This window comes from Oncorhynchus gorbuscha, linkage group LG08 (genome assembly GCF_021184085.1).
Source record: "Oncorhynchus gorbuscha isolate QuinsamMale2020 ecotype Even-year linkage group LG08, OgorEven_v1.0, whole genome shotgun sequence".
In the NCBI taxonomy this organism is placed as follows: domain Eukaryota; kingdom Metazoa; phylum Chordata; class Actinopteri; order Salmoniformes; family Salmonidae; genus Oncorhynchus; species Oncorhynchus gorbuscha.
Window position 1 is genome coordinate 41,266,467 of NC_060180.1, and position 26,590 is coordinate 41,293,056.

Here is a 26,590-nt window from a genome sequence, read left to right on the forward strand (position 1 = left end):
ATCAAAATGATAGTTTGAATCATGTTTTGAAGAATTTCAGTCTTTGTTGACATTGACTTTGTTTACAAGCATTTGGTTATGACAGTTGAACTAAGCTCATGAAGCATGTACAAGTTATATTATTCTAGAATCAATGGCTATATAGGCCAATCATTCATTTAACAGTCCAAACATTTATTTAGCAATTGCAGATTGCCCCTTTAACCCCTGACACTACATGACCAAATGTATTTGGACACCTAATCATCAACCATCTCATTCCAAATCACAGGCATTAATATGGAGTTGGTCCTCCCTTTGCTGCTATAACAGCCTCCACTCTTCTGGGAAGGCTTTCCACTAGATGTTGGAATATTTCTGCATGGACTTGCTTCCATTCAGCTACAAGAGCATAGTGATGTCGGGCACTGATTTTGGGCCATTAGGCCTGGCTCACAGTCTGTGTTCCAATTCATCACAAAGGTGTTTGATGAGGTTTAGGTCAGGGCTCTGTGCAGCCCAGTCAACTTCTTCCACACCGATCTCGACAAACCATTTCTGTATGCAACTCACTTTGTGCCCAGGGGCATTGTCATGCTGAAACAGGGAAGGGCCTAAACAATTTCTACTTATGAGCTGTTCACATTTTTCCCACAAGGGGTCAGACTTTCCCATATCAATAACACAGCACCAATGGCATCCCAAGTATTGAGGGAATTTGCCTATAGAGGAAGTTCGCCTCCCATTCATCAAACTCCTTTTATTCACGTTGACAAAAGAGACATCAAATGAAGAGGCATGGGAAAAAGCAACAATGCATTTCAGGGCCCAGTCACTTGCTAATATATGCAATATATATGCACTACATGACAGTAACCCAAACTCCAAATTACCCATGAAATCCCTTCAGGGCGATGTAACTGTAAAACCGGACAGCTATACAGCTATTCTATTTCATGTTCATGCCCTATGTTCTCTATTTACAGAATATAACTCCGGATATAGTATATGTGACACAGATTGGTTTCACATTAAATATTGAGGAAAGCAATAGTCATAAAGCTTTTCTATGTCCCCAATAGCAAATGGAAAATGTGTTTCTGAGCCTTTACATCCCTCTATTTCTGTCACACTGGGACCCCAAAATGACGCCCCCCAAAAATGAATCCCAAATTACCTGTCTCATCCACGGGTGAGCACCCTTTCCCACCCAAATCAAAAGGGGGGAGTCACTAGAGGTCATGTCTGGGCACCCCCCAGGAGAATAGTAGGGTCTCTGTCTGCCCCCCCCCCTCCCCTCCCGACTCTCCAACGGTTCTCTATAGTCCCTATAGCAACAGCCAGGGCAGGGAGAAGGCCCCAGACTGGGGCGTCCGACCAGATGCCCATAATTAATGTTATTATACCGAGGTGTCAGCCAGCCCTGCCAGTTTCCCTTCCATGGAGGCAGACACTCTCCCAGACCTGTCAGGACCCTGTACGGCTGGGTGAAAAATGACCGGCCAGCGGAGGGTGGGGGTGTGAAAAATGACTGTCCAGTGCCTCACTGCCTGGGGCGACACTACTATAGAACATGCATGGAGTAGCTGCAGTGGTTATGATAGTAATGCTCCAGGGCAATGGTTCCAAAACCATTTCACCTTTTTAGTGCTGTGATCCGCTTACAACCTTTACATTTTTCATGTGACCTGCCATTTAGTCTTAATAATGACTGTAGCCATAACCCAGTCCTGAGTCACAACCCAGTAGGAAATGGACACCACCTACACACCAATGGGGCCCGACCCACCATTTAGTCTTAATAATGACTGTAGCCATAACCCAGTCCTGAGTCACAACCCAGTAGGAAATGGACACCACCTACACACCAATGGGGCCCGACCCACCATTTAGTCTTAATAATGACTGTAGCCATAACCCAGTCCTGAGTCACAACCCAGTAGGAAATGGACACCACCTACACACCAATGGGGCCCGACCCACCATTTAGTCTTAATAATGACTGTAGCCATAACCCAGTCCTGAGTCACAACCCAGTAGGAAATGGACACCACCTACACACCAATGGGGCCCGACCCACCATTTAGTCTTAATAATGACTGTAGCCATAACCCAGTCCTGAGTCACAACCCAGTAGGAAATGGACACCACCTACACACCAATGGGGCCCGACCCACCATTTAGGGAACACTGCTTTAAGGGGTACAAATTGGCATATTTCTGTATGGCGCATTCTGCAGAATCAGTTGTGCCTTTTGTCTGTGTGTCCAGAGCAGCACCACAATGTAACACATCAGCCTAAATTACAGGGGATTGAGTTGTTGTCACTTAGGGCTACTCATTGGGTTAGTGGACTACAATACAGCGTTACATGTACTGTAGTGCTTTGAGCTGTAATGATGGTTCTGCGTCTAGAGCTAGTGTAATAGAGTACTGGGGTCATGGTGGCTGGCTGTAGTCCTGTCAGGACACTGACTGGCTGTGTGAGTCTGCTCTACAAGGTTGACTGACACTGACTGTTGGGGTGTAGAGCCACCATCCCACGTTGCTTTTACAGCAAGAACCTAACAGCAAGAACCTTACATAGACATACCGTATCTAACACTGCTGATATGGTGAAGCGCGAGTTACGTTTAAGTTGACCTTTGACATGCAGTGCATTTGTAATTGCATGATTAAATATGGACTATTGACCGTAGCGATGCTTGATTTTCAATTGTATCTTTATAGCTGTCTTTTTGTACAGGTGATCCATTGGCTTCCCAAGAAAAATATGTGACAAAATACACATACAATTTCAAAAAACAAAAGCATAGAAATGGCATGAGTAGCTGTATAGTCTCACGAGAGCTCCAGAATAACCTATTAACCATTTTAGTTTGGATAGCAGCACACTTCAGAAGACCAATTAAGAACCACTCAGACTTAGACCATTTAAGTCAGTACAACGATTAAGATATCATCACCTCTGGTTTTCTACAGGTCCAGCCCTAACCAGGTCGATCTTATCGACCCTGGTTGGGATAAAGATGCATCCATCTGCTGTCCGGCAAATGACATCAGAGGTCACCCAATGCACTGTCCTGGAGTTCATCAACACTCTCCCTGGTCACTGACACACTCACCGACCCTAAAGGTCAACGGGTCATCTGACCCTCTGGCCCTAGCCAGTCCCACTTGTCTGTGTAACGTAATAAGCTGTTTGACCACAACCTGTCATGACAAGAGTCTATTCAGTTCTGTGTTCCACAGGACCACAGTGAGTTCCAAGCATCTGTAGCAAGGTCTCCAGCCAGGCAGACAGTCTGTAAAAAGGGACTACAGGACCACAGTGAGTTCCAAGCATCTGTAGCAAGGTCTCCAGCCAGGCAGACAGTCTGTAAAAAGGGACTACAGGACCACAGTGAGTTCCAAGCATCTGTAGCAAGGTCTCCAGCCAGGCAGACAGTCTGTAAAAAGGGACTACAGGACCACAGTGAGTTCCAAGCATCTGTAGCAAGGTCTCCAGCCAGGCAGACAGTCTGTAAAAAGGGACTACAGGACCACAGTGAGTTCCAAGCATCTGTAGCAGGGTCTCCAGCCAGGCAGACAGTCTGTAAAAAGGGACTACGGGAGCCATTGAAAAGGTAGGCGAGGTTTGTAAAAGGATGAACAACATAGTGGCCATTTGGTGATCTAGTCAGTGGTGTGTATGGCTCAGTTGTTTCATATGTTTTTGCCTTGTGGGTTGTATCTCAGATGGGCCACCCAATAGAAAGTGGTCATCAAAAAAAAGACTGTATACACAAACGCGTAGACACAACCCAGAATGTGAAGAAAGGAAATAAATGGATGTGTAGTACAGATGCAAGATCCTCATTTGACCTATTGTCACAGCAAAATAAACCTGCCACGTTTAGTCAGTAACGTTACTTGATCAGTAGTTTGGCTGTTGGGCTGTGAGCTGGTCAAAAGTAGGCTACACAAAAAGCGCAACACTGTTAATATAACCGTGTGTTAATTGTAGGTTTTCAATTCATTTATGTCAATCCCGAAGCTCATCTGCATTTTCTGATGTGCAGAAAAAATTCTCAGCAACAAAAGAGTGATCAGATTAAGATCCTACATCTCTACCGATTTTCTAAAACACTACAACCCTTATTGCCTTATTCTGGTCCACAGCACCATAGCACCTTTGGAGTGTCTGTAAAGCACCTTTCTCCGAACATGATCCTGAGGACCCACAGAGTTGCATATATTTGTTCTCGCCCAGCTCTAACATAGTATGTGCTCTCCATTAGTCCTGGGGCTGTAACATAACTGTGCACATCACTGTGGGTTTGAAGACCACTGTTTCAGAGCGCTCAACGGGATTTATTCACTCGGAGGTCGGGGGTCAAAGAGCCAGACAACATTTTTATGGGCCCTCGAATACAGAGAGGAGGGGGGCCACGGGGTGTCTGGGGGAGGCCAATTATAGGGTGGCTAGACACCACTGTCATGGGCCACTTCTCTCTTCTCTGTGGTGTTTCTCATGTTAACACTGAAGTCGTCCTATGGTCTTGAACATGTGACTGTGAAGTCAGTGGTGGCTTATGTATTCAGGCATACTTATTTGTTCGTTTTTCACGTGACTGCTTTGAGGTAGTACTTCAGATCCTGAAGGGTGGTCAATATTAGGTATTTGTTTTGGTATGATATCACATTTTACAATAATGCGTAATAAACCGAAACCTGAACCTGGCTTTGGGGGAAAGGGCTGAAGTTAAATGTATAGAATAGGTTTGAAATATGTGACAGATGGATTTAAAGGAAAACCTAAACCCATTGTGTATCTTTTTGTTCTATGTCCTGAATGTATGATTGTCCTGTAATGTATTATCTATTTTTTTTTGAGAGGAGGTGCTGTGAGAAATAAAGTGAGTCTAGAAACGAGAAAGGGGGGAGGGGGATACCTAGTCAGTTGTACGACTGAATGCATTCAACTGAAATGGGTCTTCCGCATTTAACCCAACCCCTCTGAATCAGCGAGGTGCGGAGGGCTGCCTTAATCGAAATCGTACAAGGTAAAAATCTGTCGTTCTGCCCCTGAGCAAGGCAGTTAACCCACTGTTCCCCGGGGCGCCGATGACGTGATCCATGATAAGAGAAAAATAAGTACGGGTAAAATAATAACAGAGACTTCATAAATAGAATGAGAGGAAACGATGGATAGGGTTAGGGTTGGGTGAAGATGTAAGGATACAGGGCGTAAACGTCTGATACAGAGTGCTGATCATACGCTTTCATGCAAATGTCCTACTAAATCAAACACAAAATCTGATTAATGATGGTTTATTACAGATTAGATTAGAAAGCATATTGTCCGTTAAATGTACACAGAATTAAACATGAGTCTTTGGCGCTTGGGTTTACGGTAAAAGGAGACAAATATACACAAATATACACGTGACACACATTGAGCATTTACATGTCAGTTCATCAAAGTATTTTTTCTCTGTTCAATGAGCCTGCGCTCCATCACACCTTCCCTTCACCTAGTACACGGTTTAAACACAGACGAGTGTGAACTCCAATGCCCCGCCCTCATTGGTTGGCTGTGTAGCATAGCTTTCCACTTGGCGCGTTGCAGGTTTAACATTAGGGGACTGTATCTCTGCGGTACCAAAACAAATCAGTGGCTCATCGTGAGCATAAAACATATCAACAAACGTGGGCTCTTCTATATGACTTAGAAATGATCATGCCCATAGATTTGCACCTGCCCCAACTCTACCCATGGGAGCAAATAGTTCAGTCATCATTTTCATATTAAGAGGTGAACCAATATTTTGAACTTCAGCTCGTTCATCGGCTATACTGTGCAGGTGTCATTCAGAAAGTAAAGTAAGGCTACACATTTTCATGGTCTCCTATTATGTGTGATATCTGCCTTGAGCCAGCTTTTGTAGACGTCATGTTAATTTTCGTAAAAACCTATTATTTTTTTTTGATGAACCCATTTAATTTCTGTAGGCTACAAAAATACTACTTTAAGTTTCCATAGTGATGGTGAGTATAGGCCTAGTGTCTCCTTTGTGACTAAAATGACTTCTGAAATCAATTATCCTATTTTTCTACACAAAATAGGCATTTTGTCTTGTAATATACGTCTAGTCCAAATTGGCTTCCTTGTGTGAAGTTATGGCCTACGCCTTGTAACCTAGGATACTTACAGTTGTATGATGGTAAGAGTAGGCCTAGGCCAGTCTATGGCTACTTTATATTTAAACTGTTTTGGTTTTATCATTTGTAGACATCCGCAACGACTGACATGATGACGAGCTCCTCAATGCCTGAATCTGAAAAGAGTGAAGAACTCTCCCACGACAGAGAGCGCGTTCGTCTTGTGTACTGAGCTGCGCGACACGCCTTGAATTGTAATGGATGCTTGAGCTTTGAGCTTGAACTTGACCGTCGAAATGTGCCTCGTGGGAACGCATGCGCGGGTTTGCCCCGTCCTTTTATGATGCACAAGTTGGTGTCAACTCTTATTATCGTACAATCCATCCCGCTTCAAATTAAGGGACAAGAGGTGCTGGGGAGCTTGTCTCTCTCGCACTCAAGTCGGGGGAGGAATTAACAGCTCTCTCTGTGAAGAAGCCTTTGGGTAAGTTTATTTTACAGAAATGTTTACTTGAGGCGTAATATTTTGACCAAGCCTGCTTGTGAAACGTTAAACGAGATATGTGTTTGTTTTGTTTAAATACTCTATACATATCCAAGTAGGCCTATGCTAAATATTAGCCTATCATAGTCAGTTTGACAACTTTTATAGAGCATCATTAAGATTTGCAAGAGTGTGACGTTCGGCTTGCATGTATCCTAAATACTTTTACAAAAGTAGGCTAGGCCTATTCGGACGAAATTCGTTTAGACTTTTCATCTTCTTTTAGAAAATTTCGCTAACATATTTTCTTATTTCCTTGCAGATGACTTTCAGGCATAACATCAGGTAATTAAAACATGCATTCACTCTTTGCAATATAGGTAGTTCTTTTTTCAAAACAGAGAAACATATTCCATATTTTACAGTAGGTAGGTTGTTATTAGTTAATCATCTTCAACACATAAAGTATTCAATGTATACATCTCAAAATACATTAAAGTAGACAATAATGTATTTGTCTTATACACTTCATAAACCTCTGTTAATTAGCTCCCAAAAATGTTTGACACATATCTTGCTACATTTAGTCCACGATTCAGTGTTCGAATTCTTATCAGGATCGTTCAAAATATTATGTCAATATCATAAAACTGCATATCAAACTTCATTTTTGTCTTATAAATCAGTGCCAAAATACCTGTATATAAACTTGATTATAAATAATCATGAGCATACTGAGATTACGCAATCTCTCAATTTTCTCTCGACATTGTTGATAAACAGTAGCCCGGTCTACATTATACAGCCAAATAGCTAGTCTTACACTTGCAGCAAAGTTGGCACCAATGATTAAACATGAACCTGTCTTATTTTTACATTTCAGTTCTACTAGTTATTTATTATATTCCCCTCTGAAAACAACAGGTGTAAGGTTTCGCTCAGTTAATAACAGGTAGGTTACAGTAGCCTAGTGAATGTGGCCCTAAACTGAGGCTGTGTTGAGGCCTACTGTTACTACCAATAAGAGTGCACCAATTGAAGCCCCGGACATGCTCACTTGAATTCATCATGACTTGTTGACCGCCAGAAACATAGACATCTCTCTTGATGTTTTGAACTTTGATGGCTCCATGCTGCCACCAGAAGTTACAACACATTCTTATCTTCTTAATCAGAAGATGATTGTGAAATGTTTTCTATTAACGGGGAGGATAGTTTGGTAAACCATGAAATGGTTTCTGCCATAATGTGCGTGGATGCTGTAGTCCGTCGAAAACGCAACTATTGTAGTGCCGCCCTATTGAATTAATACATGCCCGCAGGAACCAAAATACTGCTGTTTTTATTTTCTCCCTGCCAGTTAGCTAATCAATTAATTTCAGTGATTGGCCAGAGACTTATATAATAATAATAATATATGCCATTTAGCAGACGCTTTTATCCAAAGCGACTTACAGTCATGTGTGCATACATTCTACGTATGGGTGGTCCCGGGGACTTCACTCACCTGTTGTCCCTGGTCTGAATTCTCTGATTTAGAGAATGAAAATCAAACGTGTTTGGCCCTCCCCCTCCACGACTGTTACTGAATAGACATGGTGTAGTTTCTCTCTTCACTTGGTGGTCTACATTTTATCCTCCATGAAGAGAATAAATGTATTGTGGTAAATTACATTATACTGTCAGACAGAGAACATGCTGTGGGGGGATAGTTTTGATCTTTACACTTTTTGTCTCTAGATAGATCATAGTTTTTGTTATATTGTTTTCACTGTTTTCACACGTCAAATTATTACATGCAAAATAGACATAATAATCAATTAGTTCTCTGTACAAGATTTCAATTCTGTATTTAAATACACTTGTTTTACTATTGTGATCAATTCTACCTCAAGAGAAAAAATGAGATGACAGTAGCCTAACCTGTTAATCTTGTTGAGTAAAGGTGTGAGAGACAACCGCTTTAAGGCTTCGCACCATGATGTATAAACACATTACACATACTCTTATAACTAAATAAAATAGCTGCATTGACGATGTTAAACAATTTGCAGTTATTCTACGGCGAACTAGTTCGTTTTGACACATTTAAACTACATTTTGAAGTTGAACTGCAAAATCACTGAACTTCATTGTAATAAATGTGGTATTTTCTGGTATACTGTCAGTTTTCATTTTGAACATATAATTGATCATAAAATCTGTTGTTATTTTTTGAAAAGTCAGACTTAACTGGCGAGTCTATGACCTTTTTTCTTTGACGACTTTTTGAATCGATCGCATGTCATGTACCTCCAGAATACCTTTACAGTCTCACTATATCATTTATTCCGTCATATTGGTCATGATACAAGAGGCATAATCCCCCCCAAAAGATCCACTACGTTATTTGAACAGCATTGATGCATAGAACACGCTCCTTTGCAACGAAATGGAAGAGGTATGTCTTACCCTTTGTGAAATATAATTTCTATATTATGAACTTCCAAAATGCGTCACATCTGTACATTATACTGTGAAATCAAATCACATCAATTCTAACTTTATTCGAAACGCATTTATATAAATACACTTTAAAATAGACACGTCTCCGTTTATGTTACCTTCCTTTTATCTAAAACCCTAAAAAAACGTATCGTCTCTATTTTATCAGGATGTTTTTTTGTTGTTAAAACTGTTAATTTCTAAGAAATTGCAACCAAAAACAATAGGCCTTCTGGTTAGTTACTTTGTGAGTCGTGTAGCAAATAGGTATATTTCTCAAAAATAAATAGCCTACCATTTAAAATGTCAAATGAAGCGTTTGATGCAAGTTTCAGACGAAACGAGTTTTGTTATAAATTAGGTTACCAAAACATCATCCTCATTAATATGGTCTCAGGATTTAAATGGCCTGTTGAAATTAAAGTAAACTCACCACGATTCTGTGCTCCTGCTGAGTCTATAGATGTATTGTTAATTTGTCACTGAATTACAGCATGATCTGCACAACTGAGTTGGTGCATTTCTTTACACTTGTTAGTTTTCCTTAGGATCAGTTCAGTTGGTGCTAATCTAACACTTACAACGATCTTCAGCCAATACAATCGAATATCTATTTGACTCTGGTGACATTTTGACATGTTGTCTTGTTTACATCGTTACTTAATTACAAAGGCGTTGTGTTCACCAAAGACTCAGAATGAAGCACTGAATAAAGTAGGGAACCGAGAAAATGCAGCATTTAGATTTCTGTGACCGATTTCTGTGACCCAGTTGATGAAGGTGTGTGTTTGAAATGTAATCTGACAAATGTACCATGTGTAAGCTGCTTATCTATCGTTTTCCAAATGAGAAGGCAAGCAAGCAAATGAAATATTTTCATGGATGACACAGTGTGTAATATACGTCAGACTAATAGGATACACTAGGTTACGGATTTGTGTGAAGGGGGCATTAGCCTATATCTCACACCAATATTCACAGTATAGCTATCGCTCATTAACACTAGCTGTTTAAAATGTTTATTCGTGTAACCAAAATAGCTGTCAAGTTTACGTGCTGTATTATACTGTAATGAGGAAATGAATTTAGACGTAGGGTTGAAACTACTATGTAGTCCAATCCAGACGACAGTGTTCACGTCCTCTCTCGCCAGAGGGTGTCGCTGTTTCTATCATTCGTGTAAAGTAGCCTGACCTAGGACACAGTTTCATAGTGATGCATTTTTTCAAATGTTTTATTTAACTTTTATTTAACTAGGCAAGTCAGTTAAGAACAAATTGTTATTTTTAATGACGGCCTATGAACAGTGGCTTAACTGCTGATAATTAACTGATAATTATTGCAAATGCATGCAAATCAAATGTGTTCGATGGATGTATGTGTTTTGTCCATGTGTTAGCTTTGACAATGACTCCACACCTTGTTGTTTTTCCTCCATTTATTCCGAGAGATAGGTGGTTCTGTATCTAATTTCTCTGGATTAGGGTTAGATAGCTTGCTACATTCTTAGCATCAAATCCGTTACATTCATATTGTACGTTCATATCGTAATAACAGATGCTCACAAAGCCTTTTATGTTGAATACATTCATTCAGTAGTTTGTTGGTTATATAGACGGTTAGCCCTACATTAATTCCTTATTATTGACATGTGATGTAAATATAAGTAGGCTACCATAGGCCTATATGCTAAAATGAGTAGCCTTTGGAAGAAATAGTCCCAGGCCCACTGATGGAATAGATATATTCGAGCGTTCGAGTCATTTACCCTGTGCTTTTTCCTCCTTCACTACCTGACTGTAAACCATCTCGTTTGCCCTGTTATATTTAAATTGCCGTTGTTTCTTGTTTTCATCCCACATTGAACCATCTTAAATAACACTAATATACCCAGAAAGAGCCTCAGGTAGGGCTAGTAGGTAGGAGTAGGTAGGCTAGCCCAGTGTGTAGAAGGATAGGCCCTCAGCATTATTATTCCATAAAGCAAGGCCGAATCATTCGTATAGGCCCTACACGTAAACTCATCGGATAGCATCCCCTGACCATGCGTGTACCATAATGCGCATTTATAGCTTAGTTGTTTTCTAATTTCCCGTGACAAGCGCTGCACCTATCACTTCCCTGCACCTATCACTTCCCTGCACCTATCACTTCCCTGCACCTATCACTTCCCTGTGCAACAGAAGACAGAGAGGCAGAAGTGTCATCACCAGGCAGTAATTATCACACTAACATTGAACTTGAGCATCAACACCGTCGTTATGGTGGCGTTTCTGTCTCGTCCCTAAATGTAAGTCGCTCTGGATAAGAGCGTCTGCTAAATGACTTAAATGTAAATGTAAATGTAAATCCTGGCAGAATGCCAGGAGGATCACGTCGAAATAAACAACACCGGCAAGCGTTTATTCCCATCTTAACGGTCCTTCATCATTCTGAAGCTAAGGAAAGCAAAATAATACATAATTGGAACTGTTTTCTAGTGAATGCAAGGTAGGCTATGGCATAGGCTATTAGGTCTGGCATATGAGCATGCGATGGTGCTGATATTCTTTTCAGACCAACATCCTTTGTATTGTTCCATATTTCTGCAAACAGTCATCTTTTGACAAATGTGATTACGTCGCCTTGCTCCTCCTCCCCCCTCTCCATCCATCCCCTCCTCTCCCCTCTCCATCTCGTGTGCTGCACTCTCCCCCTTTATCGCTGTCTTCCTCGCGCACCCTTTGCTCTCTCTCTCTCTCTCTCGATCGCTCTCTCCTCTACGCTCTAGTCGGTTGTGTCTAGTGGAACAAAAACGGTATGGAACGTACATTTTGAGAGGCGCAGAGAATAGGCGATCACGCAGAGTAGGAACAAAAGCCGTCAGTTGTGAAAGAACTAAACAGTGGAGCTCCAGTGTTTGGGTTTCTGGCCACGTTCGCCACTGACGCGTGAGAGGAGGGGACCGACAGTTTCCAACCGCTCTCTCTCTCATCTAGGCTGGGGAGAATACTGTGTTAGACTCAATAGCACAATAGCCCTATGTTTAGGGTCTCTCTTTCTTGCCATTCAAGCACAAGTAAACCATTTTTGAGGAAAATGTTAGTAGGAGGAACGTCATTGATGAAATTGATGAGCTATAGAAACTTTTGTAATAGGCCGATATTATCGAAAAGGAACTCTGACACTATTTTGGATTATCAAAAGAGGCCCTTGTTGTAAGTATGACATCTTTTCTGTTGGTAATATTGTTAGATTGTTAGGCTAAGAGTTTCGTTCACCTGGTGATTGATGCATTTCTACGTGCATTTCATCAGGAATCATTTGGTTCGTTTTGGGTCAATATATATTTGAAAATGTCCAGTTGTTATTTGCAACACATAATGTTATTATTACTATTATTGTGATTATTATTATGATCAATAGGCCTACCACGACTTCTCTAAACTAAATGTAACTTTATAACTCAAATCCAAAACATCATCGCCTAATAAGGATTAGAAAGGACACCCGGTGTAGCAGTTTGGAGGTAGGCTACAGAGTTCAGTTGGTGGATTGTTCAGATCCTGGGAAAGTGTTTCGGGGCCTATGGAGTGGCGTGCTGTCGCTAGACCATCTTGTTCTGGGGACCCAGAGTCTCCCAGCGGTTATTGTTATGCTAATGTTTTCCTGCTCGTCATTGAACTTGATGTTGACTTCTTTCATTTCGGCTAATTTTTCTCGGTCACTTGTTTGTGGGAAAATCTTCAAGGGGTCTGCAGGCTGTCAATACAATGCACGCCAAGCCAAGGAGGATTTGAATAGGTCTGTGGACTGATTTCGGCCTCCACACTTGCTTCTAAACCTAATTCGAACGAGGTTACTGTAATTTCTCAACCTGAAATGGTCTCGTCACTTTTTCACTCATTTCAAATTAACAGGGATTTATTTTGAGTATAGATGTTAAACTGTATTTCCCAGGTTGATAATCGTTGAATTTATTATGCTAATATCCTATGATTATTCTGAGCGCGGCGTTAAGCAGATATGCATCTGAATATAATTTAGCATTTATGACGTGGCATGGAATGAATCAAATTAATTTAATATAACAGTCATTTTCTGTTAAATGCTATTTCCAGTTATGTAATTTAGCGGCAACAGGTGCGGATAGTGCAGGCTTTAGCCTTTGTATTGTAGGCCTAGGCTACAGTATGGCTATAGTCTATGCGTGAACATCAAATTCTTTATTGACAAATAGAATGCAATTTGCCATATATAAACTTGTGTTTTGTGAAATGTTGAATTATAGGGACTGAATTTGGAGGATAGAAATGAAGAAAATGAATATACATACATGCTAAAGTCTATTTAGAACAACAAAGAGTAGGCCTATGCCGATTTTGCTTTATGCTTATATAGTGATTTTGTATTATTTGTGTTTACGTAATTTAATAGACCTCTCGTACTGATTCTTTGAGCTCTCGTACTGATTCTTTGAGCTCTCGTACTGATTCTTTGAGAGCTCGTACTGTATGTATGCTCATGCTCAGATGCTGGTGCTGGTAATCACACTTATGCCTTACAGTAAAGCGCATGCTCAGTGGGCTGCAGGCTTTGCTCATCCAATCAAAATTCCATACGATGATCTCAAATCATCAAATTGCGTCATGCTGATATGCCCACGTCATGGGATGTCTTGTGATAGGGTGATACTCTGTTTTTCTAATGTTGTTCTTCACATGGTTACAAGTACTTTGTCTTCCCCGGATTTTAGTAGGCCAAAACATATGAGGAATGCTGTAAGGAGCTACGCATGTAAGACATGGACAAACAACCTTTCTCATGTTATAAAACCCATGCCGGATAGCCCTCGATTATAGTCATACCATGCCTTTATTTGAATTCCTTAGGATGCAGTCGCGTTTCTTTATAATTGTTCTGAGCCTATACAAAACGTGTACTCCACATCAATATACCTGCCTCCCAAAGTGTATCTCCGTGATAACGATTGGACTCATGTGCAATAATCAGATACGCATGTATATTTCGTTCTGTTTGAATCTCCCTTTTCTCTATCGGTAGTTGTGCAGGCATTGCAGAGCACACGCGTGCGCTAGAGAGTATATGTCTTTCAAACTATATGAGTACAGTGAGTTTCTCTTCTGCCTCGTTTCAGCACATCGGACAGTTCCCTTTATCAAAGGGTGTAGGTTGTTCATTATCATGAAATCTCATGATCTCTTTCTAGGCTAAAATGTCCGCCCTAACATGCTTGATAGCGAGGTACATCCGGACTGAATACACTATAAGCAGTATGCCTACAGCAAGCACACTGCAGAGGACACGTATAGAATGGGTCTCGCTGTATTGCAGCCCAGTGGACAGAGAGCGTGAATAGAGGCTGAGTGAGGTGGATTCATCTGCTTTAACGAAATGAGTTAGAGGCAATTTGTAAGTCATTGCTTTTGCAAAGCTTTTCAGTGAGGGCCTCTTGGTGCTTTCGTGTAGATCAGAATTAACACAGTCCTACTTACGTACGTGTTGGTGTAATGAAATGTGTTTTTGCGATGTTTTTAGAACGTGTTTTTGGCTGTGGTTCGATCATGTGTAGGGAGAGAAAGGATGTTCTGGTAATCCTTCAGGTAGAGCGAATATTTGAGTTAATGCACACCTTCATATAACAAGTCGTCATGGTGTAGAATGTCAAATTGTTGGCTTTGAATTCGGGGATCGAAGGTTGGATATAATGTGGATTAAAATCCCATTCGCATGCTTATAGTGAGAAAACTGAAGGAGCAGCTGTGACGAACATTACTAGCTGCTGAGATCAACAGGTGAGAGAGAATGTAGGCCAGCCAGCTAGTTAGTTGACCCAATTCACTGCTGCTTATGTGAGGCATGAATTAGCAAGAGCTTGTTAGCTGGATCTCTCTGAAGACGAGAAGCTCAGAAATGAATATTTGGAAGTTTTCGCAAGTAGGCTAATTGGATAGAATCTTTGAAGCACACGTTTGGAATATGTATGCACGAAAGAGATTTTCTGAGGTTGTATAAGTAGCCTATGCCTAAAAGCACAGCTCCGTTGTTACAGCATTCTTATTACTTTGAATATGCCTACATATTTTTGGTATTTTGTTCAATAACGTAGGCTACTTATGCCTTAGCGACTTTTTTAAAGACAATATGAAGTTGACGAAAAAGCCCAAACCAAACACTTTCTCTTTCTTTCTTATTATAATTCGTGGATAGGGCTATACCTCAGAAAAACTCATAATTGAAATGTTAAAAAGAACATTAATTTTTGGATAAACGTAGCCCTTGTTTCGTGAGTAGCATATGTATTGGTTATATTTTGGACAGTGTAATTTAGGAATTTTCACAGTTGTGATGTCTATCATATTTTCCACTTGACTTCCCCTGATTATTTTCATGCCTTTCATATTATACAACATTTCATATTTTACCAAACTGTGATTACTATGTCAAAATATATGGGATGTATACATCGAAATACTAGGCTATTCGTTTGTATTGAAAATACAATATTGGAGAACACATGCAGGCCAATTTAAGTGATTGAAAAATATATTATCTAAGAAAGACATTTGTATTTTTGCCCGGTAAAAACGTATACACGACACCATAAAGTGCAATTTCATTAGGTAGTTTTGGGGATGCCTGTGCCACCCACCGTTAAGACAGTGGCCTATTTTCAGTAGAAAGCGGCCTTTTTTCTACTGAAAATAGTCCCCTGTCGTAACGGTGTGTGGCACAGGCATCCCCAAAACCACTGAAATGAAATGTGCACTTCATGGTGCCGTGTATAAGTTATTGAAACACTATCTTCTTCAATTCCGTGTTTTGAATTTTAAATCGTTGATAAAGCCTCTATGCATGGTTTTATGGGTTTCATTCACCGCATATTTCCAAGATAGACCACTGAGCATTTTATATACGTATGTATAGGCCTATTTAGCTTATGTCAACCACAGCTGTAAAGGTGTGAAACCATTCTGACTAACTAGCAGTGTTGTTATGGGATACTCAAAGCTAATGCTCAATATTCCGATTGACATCCATATGCTCTTGCTGTAAATGTCAGGGTTGTAAAAGCCAAGGCTGGTCGACTTGCCTATGCTGAGAGTGGGTTAGGTGTATATACATTTTATATACGCTCGTGGAGAATATAATAGGCTCTTTCTGTTAAATGACTACACCACAATAATGAATTTACATAGTGGAATGCATCATGAGGTGGCTATTTACATTTTACTGTGTGTGTGTGTGTGTGTGTGTGTGTGTGTGTGTGTGTGTGTGTGTGTGTGTGTGTGTGTGTGTGTGTGTGTGTGTGTGTGTGTGTGTGTGTGTGTGTGTGTGTGTGTGTGTGTGTGTGTGTGTGTGTGTGTGTGTGTGTGGTTGGTTGGTTGGTTGGTTGGTTGGTTGTGTGTGTGTGGTTGTCAGGGCGGTTTGGGATTGGTAGGCTGAGAGCGCTGGGGAGTTAACCACTGAGCATGTTGTGAGCTCTCTCATGCTCGTCAGTTGCAGCCTGTGTGTCAGGGTGGAGACAGCGTTCTGTAGCCTATGGATATATGCCTTGGTCTATTCTCATATAGTCTACTTTCTTCAACTTGACACTGAAACTTTGATTTGCCTTATATGCTATCTACACATTCTAACTAAAAACACATTTTAGACATTGGAAAGAGAATGAACGGAAACTAAGAACTGTACCGGTACATCTGTGAGTATGCTGCCTTTATTTGAAGATGTGCATGATTTTTGTATTGTATTGTCAAAGTAGGTTATAGGCTATAGATACTATACTGAACTGTATTAGGCCTTGTGTGAAATTACATGTTGAGGATGAGCGGAGATAGCCCATAGAAGTTCATTTTGCCTATTGATGGTTTTAGGTACGCAGCTTTTCGTATACCCTCGGCATTTTCTCTCTTTCTTGCCAATATTAGCAATAACAACATCCTAAACATGTTCGTTTCTGGAAATTGGAGGCAATTGGGCTGTTATTCTGAAATGTAGGTTATCCAGTGCATGCATTGCCTATCCAATAGTTTTGAATTTGGCCCATGTAGTTTATCTTAAAGGATAAGCCACTCTAAAGAAACCTCTGTCTTGTTTTGAAGATGACATTTTATGGTTTGAAAAATGTGTGATATTTTTAAGATTCAAGTCGGTAAGTCTTTGAATGTGATCGATAACCAGACTGTGTGTTTGAGTGCGTGTGTGTGTTGTCGGCTACGTAGAGAAAATTCCATGACATATCTACATAAATACACAAGTAAATATATAAATGGCATGCGTACATATGCTGGGAACCCAGCGTTGTGGTCTATGGCGCTATACGGTGTGTTGGTGGTGAGGGGGAGCCTCTCTTGTCTCTTGCTCCAGCGACTGTTTCGGCTCCATGTGACCACGAACAGCGGCTCCGTCTACGCAGCGGACCCTTTAAGCGAGAACGGGTTAGTTTGTGTCTTTGGTTATCTAGCTGTATGAGTTATAATTTCATAAAGCTAGAGAACCGAAAGTATAAACTAATTCCAAGGACTTCGGAAGCCGGGGCTGCGGCGAGGTGACTATGTCAGGGCGGGGAGAAGGTATACGCGGGCGCTGGATGCTGCGCAAGCCTATGCCGACGTGGGGAGGCAAGTCGAGTCCTGCCTGCCTAAATACGAAAAATAGCGTTGAATGTTGTGCATTCAAATAGGTGTGAAATTATATAAATGAATCAGTTTAACCTGATGTATCTTCAATACGAGCTATACGCTGGATGCGCTGTCAATGGGAAGCGAACGCTCGAGGATCGTGATGAAGGGGCCTAAATGTAAATAATTGAATGGTTATTCAGTTACTTTATAAGCGGAAAGGTCAACGAGGTAGGTCTATATAGAAATGACTTGTTACACCGTTTTTATGACAGGATTATTGCTGTTAGATCTGGAGAAAAAGAAGAAATAGTTAAAACACACATTTCATCCGATTGGTCAATTCCGAGGTATCACGTGGTTCTGGAAGCAGCGATAGAAGATTTCTCTATGGAATGCATAGCCTCAGTAGTGGGTTTAAATATATTTAAAATGATCTTGATATTCAAACCAATATATGTATCTTCCTTCTATAGCCTACCTGTATTTTAGGCCAAAAAGTAGGCTATGATGGGGGGAATCGTGGGAAACAATAAATTGCACAGCTTACTCCCTATGCTACCTCATCTTTTGAAGAACAGTCATGGAATATTACAATAGCATTTTGTGTATTGTAGGAGTAACAATAGTCTTCATGTCATTTTCAAACGTTAGCTTTTATGCTACCTGTCAAGAACTGAGTGACAGATGAATGTTGTTGGCTACAGCAGCCTATTGTAGGGTGAATTAGAAATGTATCATGTGTTGGGCTAGATGTCTGAAGTGGGATACAGATGATGGAAATCCACTCAAATAGCAGTACTAATAACAATACTACAATAAAACATTTCACTGGATATATTACTACAACAACCAGGGGCCCGGTTGCATAAAACACCTTAAGTACATTTTCCCCTCATCTTTTCACTTAAAGTTTCCTTAACTTTAAGTCAGTTGTACAAAACATTCAATGGTGAATTTGTCCCTTAAATGAAGTGAAAAAGTAAAGGGTGCCCATGAGGTCCCTTAACTGCATCATTCAGTATGGATATCAATGTAAACAGCATCTGTGGAGGTGAATGTTGCTTTCATCTGCCCTGGTTACAAAAGGAAAACATCAACCAGCTACTGTGTCTAGCTACTTAGCTAAACTATGGAAGGTCCATGGCTACAAAGCTAGCTGGCTAGCTATAGCTACTCTGTACGATAGCTTGACGTCTAAGAAAGTAATATAAACAAGTCCCGAAATAAATAACTACAAGAAACTTGGTTCATTATCTTCTGAAGCCATTTGGTTATCCTGTCTTGATTGTAGAAGTTCTATCTCACAAAATGAAAGCCATCTCTTTGAGGAGACATTTAGTCAATGAATCAGGCCATCGCCATGGTAACCGGATACTCTTTCTGCCATACATGCCTTCAAACTACCGTAAAATCCCTTATGTATGCCCTTACCTAAGGAAATATTTTAGGAGTTCAATGCAACACCCTTAAACAATTCCCTTAGACAAGGGAAAACTATTCCTTAAGGGAAACACTTAACATGTTTTATTCAACCAGGCCCAAAGCCTACTTTACAGGGAGTCCCTAATGTAAACTGGATCTCTTTCCTCCATTGGAAAACCCTAAGACTGTCCCACTTTAGCTACTACATTCTGTCCTACTTTAGCTAGCTATGGTTGGTAAAGTGGGACAACAAAAAAAGACTGAATTACAAAACTGAAACAAAATATTTAAATGTTTTTTTTGATGCGCCAGTACACCCTATGCACATTTACATCACAATTCTTCCCAGTGCATTGTTTAGGACATTTAATAACCAGTGCTTGAAGCTTGCTCCACCCCTCTCTATGATGTCACACCAATGAAGTGATGTGAGTTTGAGCATGTGAAATCTCTGTAATGGCTTTACCAACAGTCCTTTTGATTTCCTCTTGTCAGACCATGAAATGAACAGTCAGGGTAAGGTGTTCCAGTTTATAGGATATCCCATTCTTTCCGAATTCACCCAACATGTTTTTAGGAGAGAGACACGGGCCTGGCCTCTGTGTAGAGTGATGAGGAGGGCTATTTTGAATGCACACAAACCAGATGTGAGGTTGAACGTTGACATGTTGTAGCTGAATAGTTCCTGTACTGTTTACTGTAGGCACAGAATGTATGCAAATCACTCTCTCCACAAGAAGAACAGGGTGTATATTGGCTACTTTGTACTGTATGAAAGATGGAGATATATCCCCTATTCAGCTGCAAAATACTCAGTACCAGGTAGTGAAATGAATGTATATAGCTGGTCAGTGACAGATTCTCAACATGTTATGTAGCCTGTAGTGTTTTCTTCCTGCTCAATATTCACCGACAATGAACACATAACTGGTGACAGCTTACTGCTGGAGGTGCTGCAGTTCTTGAAGTAGACATTGATTACACATAAACAAAGGCTTCGTCTAAGGTTGCAAAATTCGGGGGAACGTTCAATACATTTCCTGGTAATCCAGAAATCCTGGTTGGCATTTCGTTAAAGCTTCTCAACTCAACAAATTGGATGCAGTCTATCACAGTGCCATCCGTCACCAAAGCCCCATGTACTACCCACCACTACGACCTGTACACTTTCGTTGGCTGGCCCTCGCTTCATATTCGTCGCCAAACCCACTGGCTCCAGGTCATCTACAAGTCTCTGCTAGGTAAAGCCCCGCCTTATCTCAGCTCACTGGTCACCATAGAAGCACCCACCTGTAGCACACGCTCCAGCAGGTATTTCTCACTGGTCACCCCCATAGCAAATTCTTCCTTTGGCCACCTCTCCTTCCAGTTCTCTGCTGCCAATGACTAGAACAAACTGCAAAGATCACTGAAGCTGGAGACTCATATCTCCCTCACTAGCTTTAAGCATCAGCTGTCAGAGCAGCTCACAGATCACTGCACCTGTACATAGCCCATCTGTAAATAGCCCATCCAATTACCTCATCCCCATACTGTATTTATTTATTTATCTTGCTCCTTTGCACCCCAATATCTCTACTAGCACATTCATATATACATATATATGTATCTATATATTTTTACATATATATATATCTATATATATACATATATATGTATTCTGCACATCTACCATTCCAGTGTTTAATTGCTATATTGTAATTACTTCGCCACCATGGCCTATTTATTGCCTTCCCTCCCTTATCCTATCTCCCTGCACATACTGTATATATACTTTTTAAACTGTATTATTGACTGTATGTTTGTTTATTCCATGTGTAACTTTGTGTTGTTGTATGTGTCGAACTGCTTTGCTTTATCTTGGCCAGGCCGCAGTTGCAAATGAGAACTTGTTCTCAACTAGCCTACCTGGTTAAATAAAGGTGAAATAAATAAATAAATAAACAAATAAATAAAAGCCATGGAATTTATTGAAGTTACCAGAATTATTAAGCCCTAGCTGCATCTGAAATTGGCAGAAAACTCTCTCAGTTTGAGTACTGTCATTCTGAGGAGACGATACAACAAGTTTTGTATAGACTAGAACCAAGTAGCACAGTACAGAATAGTTTGCCTATTTATTTGAATCTTAGAATGATCATAATGATCTCTCTTTGGCTGATCTATCATAACCCATATTATATTTGGAGGATGAGGAACATAGCTCAGTCTTATGTATGTGTGTGTATACATAAGATATGCTACTGGGTAGTTGGATGTTAGGTGTAGAATTGAAATGAGAATGTAGGAAGAAGAGTAGGAGTCTCGTTGGGCGATGTATGGAGGATTAAGACTGATCTACACGGACTCTTCCTCAATCTGTGTATGTTTTCCTCAGAAAGGGAACAAAAGAAAAGCTATATTAGGTCCTTCTGTAGCTCAGTTGGTAGAGCATGGCGCTTGTAACGCCAGGGTAGTGGGTTCGATCCCCGGGACCACCCATACGTAGAATGTATGCACACATGACTGTAAATCGCTTTGGATAAAAGCGTCTGCTAAATGGCATATATTATTATTATTATTATATATAAATGCAATTGAACAATCATGGCCTTACTGACACCTATCTTTGCCACTGTAGAAATTTGGTGGACAACTATCAGAATTATTATCTGAATTTAAGCTTTGGTACAGTATCTTAGCAACTAGCTTCGACACATGTGAGTTGGCCAAATGCTATGCAGGAGTGTTTCAAACTGTGTGGTTCAGATTTGACCCTATTATTCATTAAGACCTATATACATACATTTCTTAAAATGATCATGGAATAACATTTGATTTACAATACTGACTGCAAGCTATGGGTTTCCGTTAGCGTAGCTTAACAATGGCATGAAAATATTTGTGAGATTGTCTCCATATTTAAGATGTATTGCATAGGCTGATCCGTAAAGTGTTCTCAATTGATAGAATACATTATGTATTAGTACATGATTTAATTGACATTACTTCATTTATTCAGTCCTACATATGCTTGTTGTATCCAAATCCTCCCCTATCCTTCATATATATATATATATATTAACCTTTATTTAACTAGGCAAGTTAGTTAAGAACAAATTGTTATTTTCAATGACAGCCTAGGAACAGTGGGTTAACTGCCTTGCTCAGGGGCAGAACGACAGATTTTTACCTTGTCAGCTCGGGGAATAGATCTTGCAACCCTTCGGTTACTAGTCCAACGCTCTAACCACTAGGTTACCTGCTGCCCCATATGCTTAATAATGGCTAATAATCTCAATCATTTTTTATTTCAGGAAGAAGTCAGAGTGAGTGTACATACTGAAAGGTGCAACCCTGTCAGGAAATAACATGGTGGGTCATGTTACTTGGGGGTCTCAGAGACCAGGGACTGGGAAGAGGAAGAGGGCCCAAGTAAAACCTATAAAGAACAACCATCAATTCACAGGTAAGCAATACTATAGATAAAAACATCAAATATGTCATATTTTCAGTGCTTGACTTTGACTGAAATAGCTGCCGGTACTGTTTATACACTTAACAAAAATATAAACGCAACATGTAAAGTATTGGTCCCATGTTCATGATCTGAAATTAAAGATCTGAGTAATGTTTTAATACGCACAAAACGTGTATTTCTCTTAAATTTTGAGCACAAATCTGTTTACATCCCTGTTTGTGAGCATTTCTCCTTTGCCAAGATAATCCATCCACCTGACAGGTGTGGCATATCAAGAAGCTGATTAAACAGCATGATCATTACACAGGTGCACCTTGTGCTGGGGACACTTTGCAATTTTGTCACACAACACAATGATGTCCTTTTTTTAGGGAGAGTGCAATTGGCATGCTGACTGCAGGAATGTCCACCAGAGCTGTTGCCAGAGAATTGAATATTAATTTCTTTCCCATAAGCTGCCTTCAACTTTGGCAGTACTTCCAACCGGTCTCACAAGCGCAGACCACATGTATGGCGTTGTGTGGGCAAGCGGTCTGCTGAGGTCAATCTTGTGAACAGTATCCTATGGTGGTGGTGGGATTATGGTATGGGCAGGCATAAACTACAGGCAATGAACACAAGTGCATTTATCAATGGCAATTTGAATGCACAGAGATACCGTGACGAGACTCAGAGGCCCATTGTCGTGTCATTCATCCGCCGCCATCACCTCATGTTTCAGCATGATAATGCACAGCCCCATGTCGCAAGAACCTGTACACAATTCCTGAAAGCTGAAAATGTCCTAGTTCTTCCAGGGCCTACATACGCACCAGACATGTCACCCATTGAGCATGTTTGGGATGCTCTGGATTGCCAATATCCAGCAACTTCACACAGCCATTGAAGAGCAGTGGGACAACATTCCACATGCCACAATCAACAGCCTGATCAATCTATGCGAAGGAGATGTGACTCACTGCATGAGGCAAATGGTGGTTATTCTGATCCACGCCCCTACTTTTAATATCCATAGATTAGACCTGATGAATGTATTTTTATTGACTGATTTTCTAATATGAACTATAACTCAGTAAAACTCTAAGTCTTTGAAATTGTTGCATGCTGTGTTTATATTTTTGTTCAGTATATTTAGATGCAGAAGCGCCACAATACTTTTGAGCTAATATCCTATAACATGAACAGGAGCTCAAGCAGTAGAACATTTGAGGTGCTGGTATTCAGCTCCGGTGAGATCCTGCCCAAGTTACCTTTTGGTCTTCCTATTTTGGTGCATAATATTGAGGTGTTATTATCACGGTGTGAAAGAACAGGTGCAGACTTAAAGCGTTGGCCCTAAGAGTAGGCCTATATGCTTTGATTGAGAACTCTGTGAGTTATGCACATGAAGCTCTTGCTTGTACATTAGGTACTGTGGTGTAGCTACTAGCTAATGCAATCACTGGTCAAGTCATTGCCAGTGTCTTGTTCTGCTACAGAATATCTATCGATTGTGCAGAAATGGAGTCAAAGTTAGTCCATTACGTTATTGAGATAAGCTTGTTTAACTAGTGGTCGTATAGTTGTCTAAGTTAATAGGTCATCTTGTGTTTTGGGAAGAGGTTATGTAAGAACACAAAGCTGTGTGTGTGGATGGGGAAGTGTTTGTGGGGAGCTAGTAAGGGCGTGTGTGTGTGTGTGTGTGTGTGTGTGTGTGTGTGTGTGTGTGTGTGTGTGTGTGTGTGTGTGTGTGTGTGTGTGTGTGTGTGTGTGTGTGTGTGTGTGTGTGTGTGTGTGTGTGTGTGTGTGTGTGTGTGCGCGTGCGCGCGTGTGCGTGTGCGTGTGCGTGTTTGTGTTTGTTTTGAGGACAAAGGTGATGGATAGATACTCTATACCACTATTTGGCAGTATGGCAGCTTTCCACACACAGTACATAATAATATAATAATTTGAAAGGTACTTAAATAGTTTATATTTATTTAATTTAAGATTTAATTTCAAAACATTCAGTGATCAAGTTCATGTGGAAAATACTATTTGCATGTTTAAAATAAAGACCTTCTCAGGAATTAATATCGGCCTATAGATTATTTGCATGTTTAAAATAAAGACCTTCTCATGAATTAATATCGACCTATAGAGTATTTGCATGTTTAAAATAAAGACCATTTCAGGAATTAATATCGGCCTATAGATTATTTGCATGTTTAAAATAAAGACCTTCTCATGAATTAATATCGGCCTATAGAGTATTTGCATGGTTAAAATAAAGACCTTCTCAGGAATTAATATCGGCCTATTGAGTATTTGAATGGTTAAAATAAAGACCTTCTCATGAATTAATATCGGCCTATAGAGTATTTGCATGGTTAAAATAAAGACCTTCTCAGGAATTAATATCGGCCTATAGAGTATTTGCTGTCCACCCCAAATGTACCAATATTTTGCTGTCTAATATTTCAGTTAAAATTTGAAGGCTGCAGGAGTTGGGTCAACAGTGATTGATCCTCAAACTCCTCAAATCTCTCTCTCTCTCTCTCTCTCTCTCTCTCTCTCTCTCTCTCTCTCTCTCTCTCTCTCTCTCTCTCTCTCTCTCTCTCTCTCTCTCTCTCTCTCTCTCTCTCTCTCTCTCTCTCTCTCTCTCTCTCTCTCTCTCTCTCTCTCTCTGTCTCTGTCTCTGTCTCTCTCTCTCACTCTCTCTCTCTCACGCTAGCACACACACTCACACACACGCACGCACGCACGCACACACACACACACACACACACACACACACACACACACACACACACACACACACACACACACACACACACACACACACACACACACACACACACACACACACACACACACACACACACACACACACACACACACACACACACACACACACACACACACACTTCTTTTTATCCTTTTTAAATACTCTGATCCAATTTGTCAGGTGGCTTGCTATGGCTGATAAGGTGCAGGGGAGTTGGGTGTGTAATTCATATTTTAGAGTCTGTGCTGCAGTGCCTTATCCCTTTAAGTGAGTAGGGTGACAGGGGCTCACCCTGGGTTTGGGACTTCTCATGTGGAAAGGCTATTCGGGTGGCTCTCTCCATTTCACCCCTAACCCCCCCCCCCAGAACCCCTCATATTGTCCTCTTTTTTTCATTCTTCCTCTGTTCCTTTTTCTATTCATATAACCCTGATTTGTTAATATTTTGTTCACTTGTTAAGGAATAGTATTATTTTCTAGTAAACTTTTAATTCTTAGGTGTCATTTTCATAATATGACAGTGCTGTTGTTGATGTGTATATCAGAGTTCACCTCCATTAACAACTATCAGAAATTGCATGGTGTTTCCCATACTATTACAGTTGGTCAGTGGGCATAAAGCTCGCTAAGCCATCAGGCTTCAGGTCTTTTTAAATATTTAAAGATGTGCTTGAAGAAATTTACAAATAGTACCTGAACAACAAGACCAGGCCCAAGGTCAAATCGTCATGGCTTCCAACATTGGGGCACTCAATTGGAAGCTAGCTCATTTGAATTTGGCGATGGTCTTTGACTTTGCCAAGATTTTCTCTAGCTTTTATATTACTGTGTACAAGGACCGCTCTCTGCTGCTGTTCTCAAAAGTGAATGTAATTTATGCCCTGAGCATTACGCAGTCTGATGGGAGATAAATATCAGCAGATATTGAGGTGAATGGAGGGTGTATGGTGGTATGTGTGTGCGTTTGTGTGTATGTGTGTGTGTTTGTCATGAGGGGAGCACTAAATGTAGCTTTAGCAAATTTTTTCAGCTTTTTCCTAATTTCAACCGCAACAAAATATATTATGAAAATGAACAAATTGTCTCACAACAAGTTATATGTTTGTTTGAAATGACAGAGAAACAATATTCTAGGGAAAGCGATACAATGGCCAGCGAGTCAAATTTACACATGTGAGGTGTGGTGGAGGAGAGAGAGAGATTGGAGGAGAGGGAGAAAAAGCGAGAGAGAGAGAGAAAGAAAGAGA

General features: G+C 40.5%; 1 long non-coding RNA gene across 2 annotated transcripts in view; it reads left to right on the forward strand.

The window, feature by feature from the left end:
• Positions 1-11,879: 11,879 nt before the first annotated feature.
• The window catches only part of LOC124040866, a 23,204-nt gene continuing 8,493 nt past the window's right edge, over positions 11,880-26,590 (forward strand). The window contains exons 1-2 of one of the 2 annotated variants that reach the window (XR_006839811.1): positions 11,880-12,288; positions 22,434-22,585. This is a non-coding gene — a long non-coding RNA (uncharacterized LOC124040866). Of the gene's footprint in view, positions 12,289-16,623; positions 16,794-22,433; positions 22,586-26,590 lie in introns of those variants that run through there. The other variant, XR_006839812.1, reaches the window with a different exon arrangement.